At 44.0% G+C, this 15,948-nt stretch overlaps 1 protein-coding gene across 1 annotated transcript in view; it reads left to right on the top strand.

Moving 5' to 3' along the window:
- The first annotated feature begins 5,617 nt into the window (after positions 1 to 5,617).
- Positions 5,618 to 15,948, top strand: part of LOC120977111 (3-galactosyl-N-acetylglucosaminide 4-alpha-L-fucosyltransferase FUT3-like) — a 117,384-nt gene continuing 107,053 nt past the window's right edge. Inside the window, exon 1 of the mRNA XM_040404884.1 lies at positions 5,618 to 5,656. The gene's annotated coding sequence lies outside the window, so the exon portion shown is untranslated. The remainder of the gene's footprint in view (positions 5,657 to 15,948) is intronic.

Genomic DNA, 15,948 nt, shown 5'->3' with positions numbered 1-15,948 from the left:
GACACAATCCTGCGACCATTTCTTTTGTCATTAATCTCTTACGTGAGGGACTCCATGGAAATCGTGAACAAGATGGACGGCCTCAGCGTCGAGGATAATATCCTCCTTGCGAGTCCCGACGTTGAGGCCCTCTATAGTTCCATCCCTCATGTGGAGGATTGTAGGGCTGTTCAGTATTTCTTGAATGAGCGCGGAAGGGAATTTGCATCACATAACCAATTTGTCATCAGTCTGCTAGAGTTCATCCTACATCATAATGTGTTTTTATTCAATCACCGCTTCTACCACCAGCTCAGGGGTGTGGCCATGGGCAGTCCCTGTGCCCCGTCTTATGCCAACCTATACCTGGGCTGGTGGGAGAGGGAGGTAGTTTTTGGTGAAGAGATGGTGAGTTGGGCAGGTCACATCACGATGTGGGTTAGGTACATCGATGATGTACTGATCTTCTGGAATGGGACCGTTAAATGAATTTGTGAGGGTCCTGAATGTAAACAAGTGTGGTCTGATTTTCACCTCAGAGATCAATGCAACACAAATAACATTCCTCGACCTCACCATCTTCAAAACAGAGGATGGCAAAATTCATACCAGTTTATACCGAAAAAGTACGGCAACAAATACACTATTACACTGGGACAGTTGCCATCCATATCCTTTGAAGAAAGGAATACCCAAGGGACAATTCCTCCATATGCGTCGCAATTGCTCCCCCCTCTCAGATTTTCAGATCAAAGCTGGTGATTTGACTAACAGGTTCATCAATCATGGATACCCTCGTGGCATACTTGCCTCTGCCTATCAGCATTCGATATCCTACACTCGTGAGGCATTATTAAATCCTCGGGAGCGAGGTGAGAGCCAGGGGCAGGTTCGCCTTATTGCCACCTTCAATGGGGCAAGTGGTGCCATACGTGATATTATCAATAAGCACTGGGGGATTCTACAGATGGACCCTGACGTGGGTCACCTTATGGGCCCCACACCTGCAATTACATTTCGGAGGGGCCGCAATCTTAAGGATCGCCTCTGCCACAGCCATTTTCAGTCTCCAGTCTCTTCTACATGGCTAGGAGACCCCCCTAAAGAGACGTTTCGCTGTGGCGGTTGCATAGCCTGTGATTCTATCAAAAGCCTTTAAATTGGGGACCCTTCACCCTAACGGGCTGAATGACCATATATCATACCTCAGTTTTATTGAATAGTCATCTAAAAAACGGGCGCCCCCCTCTTCTTTTTTTTATTTTTTATTAACGAGTGCTGACTTTTTGTATGCTCCCTCTGATTAAAATTCAGATCTGATACATATATGACACTTTTTGAACGTTGTTTCTTTCTTCCTCCCGTGGTAACCAATAGCGACTGTTCACTGTTTTTGTGATGCAGATAGTTTCAGCTTGCAGTGTGCTCCCTATGGATAATGACATCTACATAGGCGGTTGCTGCTGATTTTCGTCGTTTCCTTCACATATCCCTTCTCGATATTCCTCTATACATATACACTATACCTAGATGCAGGCATCGCTTACTTTGGTCTAGCAAGCGTGATGTGGGAGGTTTATAGGCACCCCGCCCCTATGTGTTATGTGATCTATGTATTGTTCCTGATAAAGGGGGTTTTCCTATACCCTGAAATGCGTTGAGCAGAATCTTCAATAAAATAATTGATTAGAAGCCATCTCCGACTGGGTTGCCATCAATATCTACCATTCTAGCCAGCGTGATGTGGGAGGTTTATAGGCACACGCCCCTTCCACACATGATTGGCTAACATGCGATCCCTGTGTCATCAATGGGGGAGGGCTTTCCTCCTTAAATCATAGCGCTTTCGGCCGCCGCCTCACGGCCGTACTAGCGCCGGATATGCGGTCATGCTGTTGCTCTGAATCAATGAGATAGCTCAGCTTAGATAGGCAGGTTATTTTTGCTCCTGATGATTCTTACATAGAGGAAACGCGTTGAGCTAGTATTACTGCGATAGCATGAGCTAGATGACAGTTCTCTTGGGAAGTAGGATTGGGTGCGATCCTGCAGGATACCTTTGCCTGTGTTGCTACAACCTGAATCATACAGCACAGAGGTGATCCATGCTTGACACAGTGTATCAGGACGCCGTATCACCAGGGGACCCTGATCTGCACCCAACCTTGTTCTTCCCAATTTAATCTCCACAGCTTGTCTGAGAGCGCTGGGACATTGTAGTGTCTATCACACAAATACACTCTTGTCTCCTGGCTCTCATGCTACCACTATAGCATCAGCTTTTGGTGATTAGCTTGTATGTGATTCCTATCATACCTCTCCGTAGTTGTACCTGGATAGCCTTCCAGTTTCAAGGAGGTGGTTTGATATTGGGACACATTTTCATATCCCTTTGGCTACAGAGTGGAGGTGGCGACACTATACACATGGTGGGTTCACATGTCACAGTTTGTTTGAGCACTTGGTTAGTGCCACCCCACCTGCCTATAATTATTAGGGATTTTTTAGATCACGTTCTTCCCCCTATTTTATTGATATACCAATAAAAGTTACATTTTAGCGTATCCCACACCTTCCGTGATCCGAGTTTTCCTATACCCTGAAACGCGTTGAGCAGAATCTTCAATAAAATAATTGATTAGAAGCCATCTCCGACTGGGCTGCCATCAATATCTACCATTCTGCAGGTGATTCGGGCTAGGGGGGCATGAGAATCCGTAGGTGTATTGAGGTTATCCTACGGACCACCCCCCCAGTGAAGCGAGTCAATACTTTTTATTTAATTTCAATATTTAACATTCTTTAATTTTAACAAATTCCTTGTACAACAGTTTATTACTAGAGAGGACTGCAATCCCAATCACCCCATAGTGATGTGTTGTATTGGTGATGGGATTCCACTGGTGACTTGATTTACCTGCTATTCTATTTCCAGGGCCTATTTATGTACTGGTCAAATTGAGACTAATACTACTATACACAAGAATTTGGTCATAGATTCACTCACAAGCGCTTTGGTGCTATTCTTGGGGGTTAATTGAAAACAGTGAAACACCTGGGTACAGTTATGATATAACGGACCTACCATTTACCGATTTTCAAATTGTATATTGGTCTTGTGTACACGTAGATTGTTTATCCACGTTGCTACCCCACCAGCTGCTTTCCCGTACACCAATTCCACTTTTTCACCTACTTGTCCCCACACCACCGCTACATCTACTCCACCGAGGATAGCAGAGTGTTGGCTTGGCTATTTCCGTCAGCCCCATAGAAGTGAAATGGAGCAGTGGCAGCGATTGCGCAGTGGGCTTCCCATTCATTTCTATGGGACTCTCGAAAATAGCTGTCACCGCCAGCTCTGTGAGAAGATCTGGCAGACGTTCTTCTCTACCTGTTGTATGATGTTCTTTGTTTTGGTTTCACTTTCTCATCTCCTTTTCTTCTCCCAGCTGTCACCTATTTGCACTGATTGTCTCCCTTTATATTTCCTCCCATACTGCCTCACTTTGCGGTTTATACTTCTTCCTGGATTGTGATCACTGCTGGAGGCTGCTTCTCCTGATTCCTCAGATAAGTCTGTTTCCTTTATTTGTGTTTCTTGCTGGCTTGATTGTAGGTGACCCTGACTCCGTCCGTATTAAGTGCAGGGAGCCGGTGGTCGTGTCCCCTCACTATTATAGGGTTTTCAGGTGTCACATAGTATAAGGTACGAGGACATGCAATCGTCTACCACAAAGATCTTTGCATGGGCATAACAGTCAGGGAGAGCTCTAGGGGTTTTATAGGGCTCACCCATATGCTCCTTAGTTTGGGATCAAGCCAGTCGGATGTTTATTTATAAGTTCCAGCTTTCTGCAACACCATCCGTGACAATAGCTGAACATATCACTCAGCTGTTTCCGGCAGTCCCATAGAAATGAATGGAGGTGAGGCCGAGCAGGTGTGGTCAGCTCTCCTTCACTTCACAGTTTCCATTCTAGAGATAGGTACAGGTCCCAGAGGTGGGACCTACACCTATGAGACATTGGTGGCCTATACTAGTGATATGCCACCAATGTGTGAGATGGGCCAACCCCTTTAAGAAGCATGCTCCTCTTAATGTTTTTTTTTATTTTATTTTTTTGGTGAATAATATTGATGATATATCCTGAAGACCACCAATATCAAAATCTCACACAACTCCTTTAAGAATGGCAGCAGAAACGACAGTTTTAATAAAATCCCCCAGAAATGTGCCCCTATTTTTGTGCATTTTATTACAAAATTACGTTGGTATCTTTGGCCTGCTCCTCGTAACCACTAGTGTTAAATCGCGAATATTCGAATTGCAAATTTTTATCGCGAATATTGGCACTTTGAGAATTTAAGAAGATTTCAAATATAGTCCTATGTCTTCGTAATCGTGAATTTTCTAGATTTTTTTTCCATCAGTAACCTCCCTTCTTGTTTGTGGGCCAATGAGAAGGCTGCAATATCTTTGTCAGAGCTTAGCAACATCCCTAGCAACCAATAGTAAAGTTGCCTACCCCTTACTATATAGGAACCTCCCCAGCAGCCATTTTCTGCAGTTTTTTGCAGTTCTGAGAGAGACAGCAGTGTTATTGCTGTGCTCTGTGCTTTGCCGTGTCATTACATTAGATAATTAGTTAGCTTATATATACACAGTATATATAACGAAAATTCAGACAGCAGCACTAGTCCAATAGACCACGGGTGCAAAATCCTCCAAGCCGTAGGCTCAACAGCTAAATAAATTATATATATCCAAAAGATGAGGCAGCACTCCAATAGATAAAGTGAAAAATGGTGGACCCTTTTTTGACCCTTCTGCAACGTTTCAACCGCTCAATGCAGTCTTTATCAAGCATGATGCTTGATGCTTGATAAAGACTGCATTGAGCGGTTGAAACGTTGCAGAGGGGTCAATAAAGAGTCCACCGTTTTTCACTTTATCTATTGGAGTTCTGCCTCATCTTTTGGATATATATATATAGTTAGTGGGAGATAAAATTCTAGCAGCTTGAAAAATGTAGCAAAATTGACCTACGCCTGTATTGCGCACGCAATATGCGAATATTACATTGCCGATTTTCGCAAATGAAGAAAATAATGACTGGAGATCACGAATTCTAGAATTTGCAAATTTATTGTGAATATTAGGCCAAAAATTCACTAAATATTGCGAAAACGAATATTGCCTATGCTGCTCATCAGTGAGGCTGATGAACGTGACCTCACTGGCCAAAGGTAAGCCAAGTGTCTTCTCAAACAGCTGTTTAGCGGGGGTCCCAGTTATTGGCAATCATGACAATGACTATAAAAAAAAAAAGTCGGAAAACCCCTTTAAATGAAAGCGTTTTGTAAAATCAGAGGATTCCTTGTCATTAATGGTACAACATTGCTTTTATAGTATAACCATAAGAAATAAACCTGTCCTGTCTCCTTTGTGTTAAAAATGACCAAAGCTTCTCTTTTTTCGGATGTTTAATTACACGGTCATTTCAGAAGGGAATCATATTACTAAATGACAACTCCCTTGAATCAGACATTCAGCCGTCTGTCCCACCTCCACAAGGGAGGGAGAACCATAAACTAAAAATCATAAACATATATGAGACATTTCTCGCCCTCGCAGGTAGGATCCTGAGCTGTCAGTCTACTTGTGGGATTACTGGTATGTGCACTCTCTTATGTGTCTGCTTATTCATTATCTGACTTCTGGTACATTTGGAATTTGGCAGTAAAATTGTCCGATCACTGCCAGAGGACAGAGAATAAGAACATTTAATAATCTATACCAATAATATATTACCTTTACAACGCAAAACATGTGTTGGGGTTATTTTATATTACTTGTGTGTGATTTTGTATAGCAATTTGGATGTACAGTATGTCCTGCTCTACTTGATTATATCTTGCTGCCTTTATTATGCCATTTATGACCACATATTTGGTGCCTCATCTGTGGTGTGTTTCAATACCTTATATTCGTGTTTTAACCCTTTTTTAATTTTTATGTTTTCATTTTTCTTCCCTGTCTTCCTTGAGCCATAACTTTTTTTATTTTTCAGTTCACATAGCTTTTTTTTTTGCAGGACAAGTTGTGCTTTCTAATGCCACCATTTAATATGGCATACAAGGTAGTGGGAAGTAGGAAAAATATTTCAAATAGGATGGAATTGGAAAAAATTATTCCATTTCTCCACCGTTTTACAGATTTTGACCCTACGGCGTTCCATTTGCAGCAAAACTGACCCATGTCCTTCATTATCTGGGTCATTACAATTACAATGATACCACATATGTATAGGTTTTTTCACATTTAAATAGTGTAAAAATAAATGTAAAGTTTGAAAAAAATATTTTTTACATCACTATATTCTGACCCCTACAACTTTTTTACAGTTATGCCTACTGTGCTGCATAGGAGCTAATTTTTTGCTGGACGATCTGTAGTTTTATTGATACCATTGAGTGTGTGTGACTCTTTGATCACATTTTATTACATTCTTTTGGGTAAGAGAAGCGAACAAAAAATGGCAAATCTGCTATTTTTACCCTTTTTTCTGTAACACTATTCGCCGTATTGGAAAAATTGCACAAGCATTATTGCTAGTCGGAGTAATTAGCTGTGGGTCTCTGCTGTTTGAAACAGTGGAGACCCACATGCCATGGTTGGGCGCCATGTTTGCCCATTGCTCCAGTACCGTACATGAACTTTGCCGTTAGCAAATGGGTTAATTATGCATCATAATAAAGTATCTTAATTTTTACAATTATATATGGTATGTAGAGTGCGTTCTTTATCGGTGTCAGTAGTTTTGTATATGCATCTGCTTTGTTACCAATAAGCCCTATGTTTATGGGTGTTTCAGATAATAGATTAGTGACGATGGGGGTCAGTCCAGGTCATTCTGCAGTTGACGGTGGTGAAAGGGGGTCCACCTCATGTTTTTCAAAGGGAACAAGCCCGATACTGCTGCAGAAACAATAGACAGTACTGGCATATAGTGCTACCTAAAAGTGCCATACAAAACCCACACTGCCAAAAAGAGCCAAATACTGGCTAAAAATATATTTTTATAATGTAATGCAACATACATAATTCATACATTACAGACCATGACCTGTCAACGCTCCTGACATGCCTGTTTTAATAGCTTTATGCATTCCCCCTGTGATAACGATTCTGGAGCATCTATTCTTATGACTATGTTATTATTATTATTATTATTTATTATTAAAGCGCCATTCATTCCATAGCGCTGTACATATAAGAAGCGGTATACATACATAATACAGACAATTGCACTAATCATAAACAAGACGAGTTACAAACTGGTACAGAAGGAGAGAGGGCCCTGCCCATGAGGGCTTACAATCTACATGGTATGGGAGAAGGACACAGTAGGTGTGGGTGAAGTTGGTCATGGCGGTATGGAGGCAGCAGGGTCACTGGTTGTAGGCTTGTCTGAAGAGGTGGGTTTTCAGGTTTCTTTTGAAGGATTCCACTGTAGGTGAGAGTCTGATATGTTGGGGTAGCGAGTTCCAGAGTATAGGGGATGCATGGGAGAAATCTTGGAGGCAATTGTGGGAAGAGGCGATAAGAGGAGTGGAAAGAAGGAGGTCTTGTGAGGATCGGAGAGTGTGTGTGGGGGTGTATCGGGAAAGTAGCTCAGAGATGTAGGGAGGGGACAGGTTATGGACGGCCTTGTATGTATTTGTTAGTACTTTGAAGTGAATTTGCTGGGCAATGGGGGGCCAGTGAAGGGATTGGCAGAGGGGAGAGGCAGAGGAGTAATAGGGTGAGCGGTGGATTAGTCGGGCAGCAGAGTTGAGGATAGATTGGAGGGGTGTGCGAGAGTGCTAGATGGAAGGCCACAGAGGAGAGTGTTGCAGTAGTCTAGGCGGGAGATGATGAGGGCATGTACAAGCATTTTCGCAGATTCAAGGTTAATGAAAGCACGGATGCGGGAGATGTTTTTGAGTTGGAGTCGGCAGGTGGTGGAAAGTGCTTGGATGTGCGGTCTGAAGGAGAGGGCAGAATCCAAGGTCACTACAAGGCAGCGGACTTGGTTGACCAGTGAGAGTGTGCAGCCATTGATCGTGATAGATAGGTCTGTTGGTGGGGTTGAGCAAGATGGGGGAAAGAGGATGAATTCTGTTTTATCCATGTTAAGTTTTAGAAAGCGAGAGGAGAAGAAGGATGATATAGAAGATAGACATTGTGGGATTCTGGATAGTAAGGTGGTGATGTCTGGACCAGAGAGGTAGATTTGTGTGTCGTCAGCGTAGGAGTGATACTGAAAGCCATGGGACTCTATGAGCTGTCCCAGGCCAAAAGTGTAGATAGAGAAGAGCTTTGCTAGACACCAACAGAGAGGGAATGAGACGAGGAGGTGGTGCGGGAGTGGGAGACGCTAAATGTCTGGTCTGTAAGGTGTAATGTGATCCAGGAGAGGGCCAGGTCAGTGATGCCAAGAGATGAGAGAATGTGCAACAGAAGGGAGTGGTCAACAGTGTCAAAGGCAGAGGACAGGTCAAGGAGAAGGAGGACAGAGTATTGTTTCTTGGTTTTGGCTGTCAGTAGGTCATTGGTGACTTTGGTGAGGGCAGTCTCAGTCGAATGGTGGTGTCGGAAGCCAGATTGTAGGCGGTCAAAGAGGGAGCAGGAGGAAAGGTGAGAGGACAGTTCAGAATGGACATGTTGTTCAAGTAGCTTTGAGGCATACGGAAGCAGTGATAAGGGGCGATAACTGGACAAATAAGATGGGTCAAGTGAAGGCTTTTTGAGGATGGGTGTAATGGTAGCGTGTTTAAAAGCAGATGGGAAGTGATAGGTTGTAGAGATGAGTTAGGGGTGGGATAAACACTGTGGTGAGGTTAGGGATGAGGTGGGATGGGATTGGGTCAAGTGCACAGGTGGTGAGATGGGATCTGGAGAGTAGAGTGGAGAGTTTTTCTTCTGTAATGGTGGAGAAGCGGGTTTTGGGAGAACAGGACCAAGCAGTTGTGTAGAGGGTCTGTGGGGACTGTGTAGTGAAGCTTTCTCTGATGTTGACTATCTTTTGTTTGAAATATTTGGCAAAGTCCTCAGCTGAGAAGAGAGGAGAGGGTGGGGGCGTTAAAAGTGCTAAAAAGTTGTTTAGGGCTGTGGGCCAGGGAAGATATGAGAGATGAGAAGTAGGCCTGTTTTGCATCAGCGAGTGAGGATTTGAATATGAGAAGGGATTGCTTGTATGAGGTGAAATGATGTTTTGAATAGGATTTCTTCCAGCACCGCTCAGCAGCCCTGGAAGCTTGTCTGAGTTTTTGGTCAGGTTGGTGTGCCAGGGTTGTCTGTTAATTTTTCGGGTTTTGTTGTGTGTGAGGGGAACAACAGTGTCCAGAGCTGTACTTATGGTGGTGTTATATAGGGTGGTGGCAGCATCTGGGTCTTGGAGGGAACAGATGGTAGAGAGTGGGAAAAGAGGGTCAGAAAGCAAGCGAAAGTCTAGATGTTTAAGGTTCCTGCAGGGGTGTGCTAGTGTGTGGACCAGGGGAGCAGCAGAAGAGACCAATGAAGAGAAGGTGAGTAGGTTGTGGTCGGATAGCGGGAGAGGCGAATTAGAAAGGTTGGATAGGGAGCAGAGGCGGGTAAAGATAAGATCCAAAGTGTGACCATGTCTGTGGGTGGGAACTGAAGACCACTGTGATAGGCCAAAGGAGGAAGAGAGCGATAGGAATTTAGAGGCGGCTGAGTGGCAGATGTCAATAGGGATGTTGAAGTCACCCATGATGATAGTGGGGATGTCGGCAGAAAGAAAGTGTAGTAGCCAGATGTTAAAGTGGTCAAGAAAGATGGTGGCTTGGCCTGGGGGGCGGTAAATGACGGCTACTTGGAGGTTGGAGGGAGAGTAGATGTGAACAGAGTGTACTTCAAATGAGAAGAGCGTAATGGAGGGTGGCAGAGGAGTTGGGCTGTAGGAGCAGGTGTCTGATAGGAGAAGACCAACTTCTCCACCATGTTTGCAGCCGGGGCGGGGGGTGTGAGTGAATTGAAATCCACTATATGAGAGTGCAGCAGGGGAGGGGGTGTCAGAGGATGTCAGCCATGTTTCTGTGAGACCCAGAAAGGAAAGGTTTTGAGAGATGAAAAGTTCATGAATGTACGACAGTTTGTTACAGACAGAGCGAGCATTCCATAATGCTCCTGCAAGAGGAACCAAAGGATCAGGGGTCACAGGAATGGTTATTAGGTTTAAGGGGTTGCAGAAATTTGTAGAAGGAGATTTGTATTGGGACGTAGAGGTGATAGTGGGGATTTGCTGAGGGGGGGCCTGGATTTGGAGAGATATCACCAGCATTAAGGAGAAGCAGAGAAAGTGTTAATAGATGAGAATAGGAGAGGGCAGAAGGTATCTGTGTGTGTTTGGGAAGGAAGTGTTTTTTGTTGCCAAGCAGGTTTGTGCAAGCTGTCAGATGAGAAGGTAAGATGGAGGGAGAGATGAATAGTTCCTTGCTGGGTGAATGAACATGGGGGTATTTCAGGAGGTTGTTGACAAGTGGGAACAATAAGATGAAAAATGTAAACATTGTTTGCATTAACTATGTCTGTAATTACCTGTGGTCCCCTTCTGGTATAATTCAGTCTGTGTACTTAAGAGTTGCACTTGAGAGATTTGGAAACACCAAGGTCTGAAAAGACCTAAAACCTTAGATTTATACCACTCAGAGTTCAATCAGTTGTGACCAAGAGGGGAGGGGGTACATTTGGCCTAATCAAAATCTACATTCAGACCCCCTGGTTGTAGCGTGCGTAATTCGTATATCCACCTACTTTCTTTTTTATTAATTTTCTCTAGAAAACTTCCTCCCCTCCAATGGTTTTGTACTAATTCAACCCCCATGAACTTTAATCCCTCTGGGGTTTTTTGGTGACATTTTTTATAATGAGTCGAAACACCATGACTTTCAAGCCCCTTTTTGATATTTCTTATATGCTCCTGCACTCTGACCTTGAGGGGTCTAATGGTCCGTCCTACATACTGGAGGCCACAGGGGCACTCCAGTACGTATACGACCCCTTTACTGTGGCATGTCATCTCTCCCACTACTTCCAATTGTTTGCCTTTTGCAGTGCTATTTACTATAGTACTATTTTGTGATCTTTCAGTTTTTTTTCTATTTTTACAGGCAATGCAAAAACCACACCAATTGAAACAGTTTTTTTGTTTTTATTTTTATCTTCTGGTCGGTTGGCACTATGTACGAGTTTGTTTTGTAAATTGGGTGCTCTTTTATAGATGACAAGTGGTTGTTCAGGAATTGCAGGTCCGAGTACTGGGTCATTTTTCAAGATGGACCAGTTTTTTTTTTATTGCGTTTTTTAGTTCCCCAGAACATTGTGTGAACTGGGTTATGAACGAAAAACGAAAGTCGGTTGTCTTTTTTGGTATTTTTGGGTTATTTGGGGTCTCCTCTCGTTGTTTTATTGTATCTTTTATACATCTCTCCAGATTCTCATTCTCATATCCTTTTTCTAGGAAGCGTTCTTTTATTATTTTACTTTGCTCTTTAAAAATAGCTGTGTCAGTGCAGTTGCGGTGGATTCTCTGGACCTGTCCCTTGGGTATATTTTGAAGCCAGGGGGCATAATGACAGCTGGTTAGATCTATATACCCATTGACATCTGTGGGTTTAAAAAAGGTCTTAGTTTTGAGCTGTCTCTCTTCCACATATATGGTCAGGTCCAAAAGGTCATCCGAAACCGCACTGACAGTACTGGTGAAACTTAAGTTCCATTCCTTATTCTCTAATCCTATAATAAAGGCCTCCAGCTGATTTTTTTCTCCTTCCCATATCACCAGGCAGTCGTCTATATACCTTTTCCAGGTTTTTAATGTCCCACTTTTTTTAGGTCGGTTCACCTCGGGGTCAATATATTGTTTTTCCCACATGGGAGAAGGAGAAAAGAAAAAAACTGTTTGTATACCGTCTGTTTATGACACGCGCGGTCCGAACCTTTTATAGGTATACAATTAATGCTTCACAGTCCAGGCTGCACTATCTCCACAGCTATTCTGGCTGGCTGTATCCCAAGGCCCGGGTTCCTAAATGCTGGCTTTAATCCTTGGTAAAATAATCTTCCTCCCATATTGACCCTTGCTTCTATTTTATAGTACCTCTGTTCATCAGCTTACTTATCTGAGCTGGTTGTATTGTCCTTGCTTTGCTGGAGGGTGTCTGCAGGTTTCTTCCAGGAGGTACATCTCTTCTCTTGGGGTAATCTTCTGAGCTAACTGTGGCTCACTTTATCAACAGGCAGGCTAGAGTTCTTCACTAGCCTCCTGGTAGCAACTAGCAGCCCGGACTATCTAGCTGCATGTCAGGAGGAGGCCCTCAGCATATCTCTGGCTAAGATGCCCTCTCACTTCTGTGTCCACAGACTCCTGACTACAGACTAACTCCTCCCTGTCTGGGCCTGAACATTTATACTAGGGGCTCCCTATCTCCCTCTAGTGTCTAGGATGCCTAACTACACCCTAATAGGCCTGCTATGCATATCACAGGGGAACAATACATGTAAAAACACATAGAAAATACATTAAAGTACATGGTTAAATATAATATTACTGTCCCTTAGGAGTAGGAGTAACACATGACCCAATTGACCCTTGTGTGGTGCCCACCCCTACCTAGTGGGACACTACATACCCCCATGCTACAACGTTGACCGTCCTCGGCGCAACATAAAGGGGCCCTACCCAGCTGGAGACTGCACCTGGAAGACAAAAATAATGCAAAGCAGGAACATACATCTACATTTGCAAATACATATATATATCAGGCAGTTCTGCTGGCTTAGGAACAAGTTCGGTGAAAAGGGGCGTTATTCTCTTCTCTCAGGAGTATATAAGGGAACAGGGGCGCTGACCTGGTGCAGCATATCAATTATACCAGGATAGTCCATAATAAAAGTAGAAGTGTAATTGTCCATAATAAAACAGTAGTAGTCCATAGAAAAATATAAAACAATTATAAGTTCTTTGAGGCTCAAAGAATAAAAATTGAGTCCATACCCAGGTTTCCTTCTTGTAATTATTCAGTGAAAGTGATAAGTATAGCCACATACCAAGCAAGAACAGAGGAATAAGATCACAGAGGCTCACATACAGTGGAGTCCATCTCTGGGCACATTTCTTTAAAATAGCAAAATCTCAGACGCCCACATACGTTAGAGTCATCTCTGGGCACATTTTCTTGGAATTTTAAGTTGCATAATAAAAGTCACAGCACATAAAAGTAATCCACATTATTTAAAATGGCATATAAAAATAAGTGCTGCAATGTCCCTTAGTCAACCTGAAAAAGGGAGTTAAATGGGTTAAAGGTGCAACACAAAAATAGGCACAACTTGGTTCAAGTACTGTGGAAGCAGGCAGGAGGTCCTGTAAACAATATGGCCTTGATACCTTTGGTATTTTCAGTGGCTGACCACTACCACAGAGCCGTGGGTAACTGGCAGCAGCAACAGAGGGCCAAAACAAAGGACTCCTGTCCTGAAAGGGTTAATCCACTTTGATAGGGTCCCTTCCTTGGCAAAAAGTAATCACGTAGTGGCCTGGCAGGCCTACTCACAGGGGTATATCAAATCCACTTGGTACATTAGTGGCACTCCCTGGTTCCATTTGTAGATTGGGCCTGTAGTGAGATTCAACATGCGGATGGGCCCACAAAACAGTATTGGGTGGCAGTTGAAGCATGAAAGGATCCCTAATTGGTATAGGTCCCATAGGCCTAGAGGTGATTATGGTCGGTAGCTGCATGGGCCTAGACATCGTTACAGTTGAAGGCTCCGCTGGTCTAGGTACAACTGCAGCAGGCGGCTCCGTGGGTTCAGGTGTCACGGATTGCACGCGACGGTGTCTGAAATAGGTGAGTCTCCTTGGTGCCGCAACAGCAGCGGTGGTCACAAGGGATAACTGGCTGGTAGGGATAGGCACCCTTACCTCTGGCTCAGAGACGTCTGAGTCCTTTGGTGAATCCTCTTTATCCGGTGGCGTAGGTGCCGCTCGGGATGCAGCAAGTTGGCGCAGGCCATGAAGGTGGACTTCCAATCTGGCAATCTGGTCCTCCAGTCTCTCAGGCGCTGCATCGCTGCAGGGATCCGTCACAGTTGCAGCAGGCTCAGATACGGGATCCGAACTCTCTGGTACGATCGCCGCAGGTTCCGGCGCCGGATCCGAACTTTTTCCTTTTCGCAAGACATCAAGGGCTTCCTGGAACTTGTTCGCAGGTAAGGTCATTCCGTCAGAAAAATCTTCATTCTTCAGCATGCTCGATCCTTCTTTGGAGAGCGACAGGGCGGCCCCAATAATCACAGACAGGTCCTCCCATTGCTCTGGGAGGCCGCCCCCCAGGTACTCTAGCATAGGGGAGGCGGAGTCCATTTCAGCAGACATGCAAATGTCCAGACAGGGCGGTGGCGCGGACATATAGCCTTTCCCGCACTTTTCAGCAGAAGGCGCCAATTTTTACCGCCAAGAAGATATGAAGATGACGCAGCAGTTAAATCCAAGCAGGTTAAGCAGCCATCTTTAAGCAAAAACGCTGTCTATTCACTGACAGCAAGCGGTGGCATTACAACAGCAAAACAGTCCACAAAAAGCACAGTTTCACACCGCAAATTGGTACAGTTCTTTGGCCCGGCAATTTTCAATAAACAGTAGGGTTTAATCACTTTTTAGGTAGATAATGGCACACAGTTTTATAATCCACAATGGCGCAGATATGATCGCATCCTGTTAGTGACGCCAATTTATGCAGCACGCCAGACCTGCAGGGTATTGCGATAGTGAGGTCACGGTTATGGGCAATCGAGGGTTACTCACTGTATTGGAGAACCCTGGGCAGGCATGCGGCAGTGAAGGAGAGGTAGACACAAGTTCCTCTGGGGCACACTCTGTATGTAGGGACCAGGCCTGATGGTGGATGAGGTGCCCTGGATGTTACAGGTATTTTGAGTGCCTGGGGCAAGGTCCCTTTAAGGATCGTGACACCAGTGCCTGTAACGGTGGCAGACCGATTTATAGGAGCAGTAATTGAGGTAAACAGATGGTATGATGAACCAAATGTTGCTTTACTTAAAACAGTCCAAACTTTGTACATACAGTTGGTAATGATGCAGTCCCTTTTAGCATACAGTACAGACCAAAAGTTTGGACACACCTTCTCATTCAAAGAGTTTTCTTTATTTTCATGACTATGAAGGCATCAAAACCATGAATTAACACGTGGAATTATATACATAACAAACAAGTTGGAAAATACTGAAAATATGTCATATTCTAGGTTCTTCAAAGTAGCCACCTTTTGCTTTGATTACTGCTTTGCACACTCTTGGCATTCTCTTGATGAGCTTCAAGAGGTAGTCCCCTGAAATGGTCTTCCAACAGTCTTGAAGGAGTTCCCAGAGATGCTTAGCACTTGATGGCCCTTTTGTCTTCTCTCTGCGGTCCAGCTCACACCAAACCATCCCGATTGGGTTCAGGTCCGGTGACTGTGGAGGCCAGGTCATCTGGCGCAGCACCCCATAACTCTCCTTCATGGTCAAATAGCCCTTACTTTCAAAGTTTTCCCAATTTTTCGGCTGACTGACTGACCTTCCTTTCTTAAAGTAATGATGGCCATTCGTTCAGACAAGACATACCAGGATTTAGAAGGAGAGATGAGAGGGATGGACAATATCAGACTGTGGAAAAGCTGGGTGTAGCAGCAAGTTTCAGACAAGACATACCAGGATTTAGAAGGAGAGATGAGAGGGATGGACAATATCAGACTGTGGAAAAGCTGGGTGTAGCAGCAAGCTTCAGACAAGACATACCAGGATTTAGAAGGAGAGATGAGAGGGGTGGACAATATCAGACCTGGAGATGAGATGTTGTGCCGTTCCTTTATTATTTCTGCTAGAAGTTGTGAATGAAT

The sequence above is a fragment of the Bufo bufo genome, chromosome 8 (assembly GCF_905171765.1).
Source record: "Bufo bufo chromosome 8, aBufBuf1.1, whole genome shotgun sequence".
NCBI classification, from domain to species: domain Eukaryota; kingdom Metazoa; phylum Chordata; class Amphibia; order Anura; family Bufonidae; genus Bufo; species Bufo bufo.
This window is presented reverse-complemented; position numbering and strand designations above follow the sequence as displayed.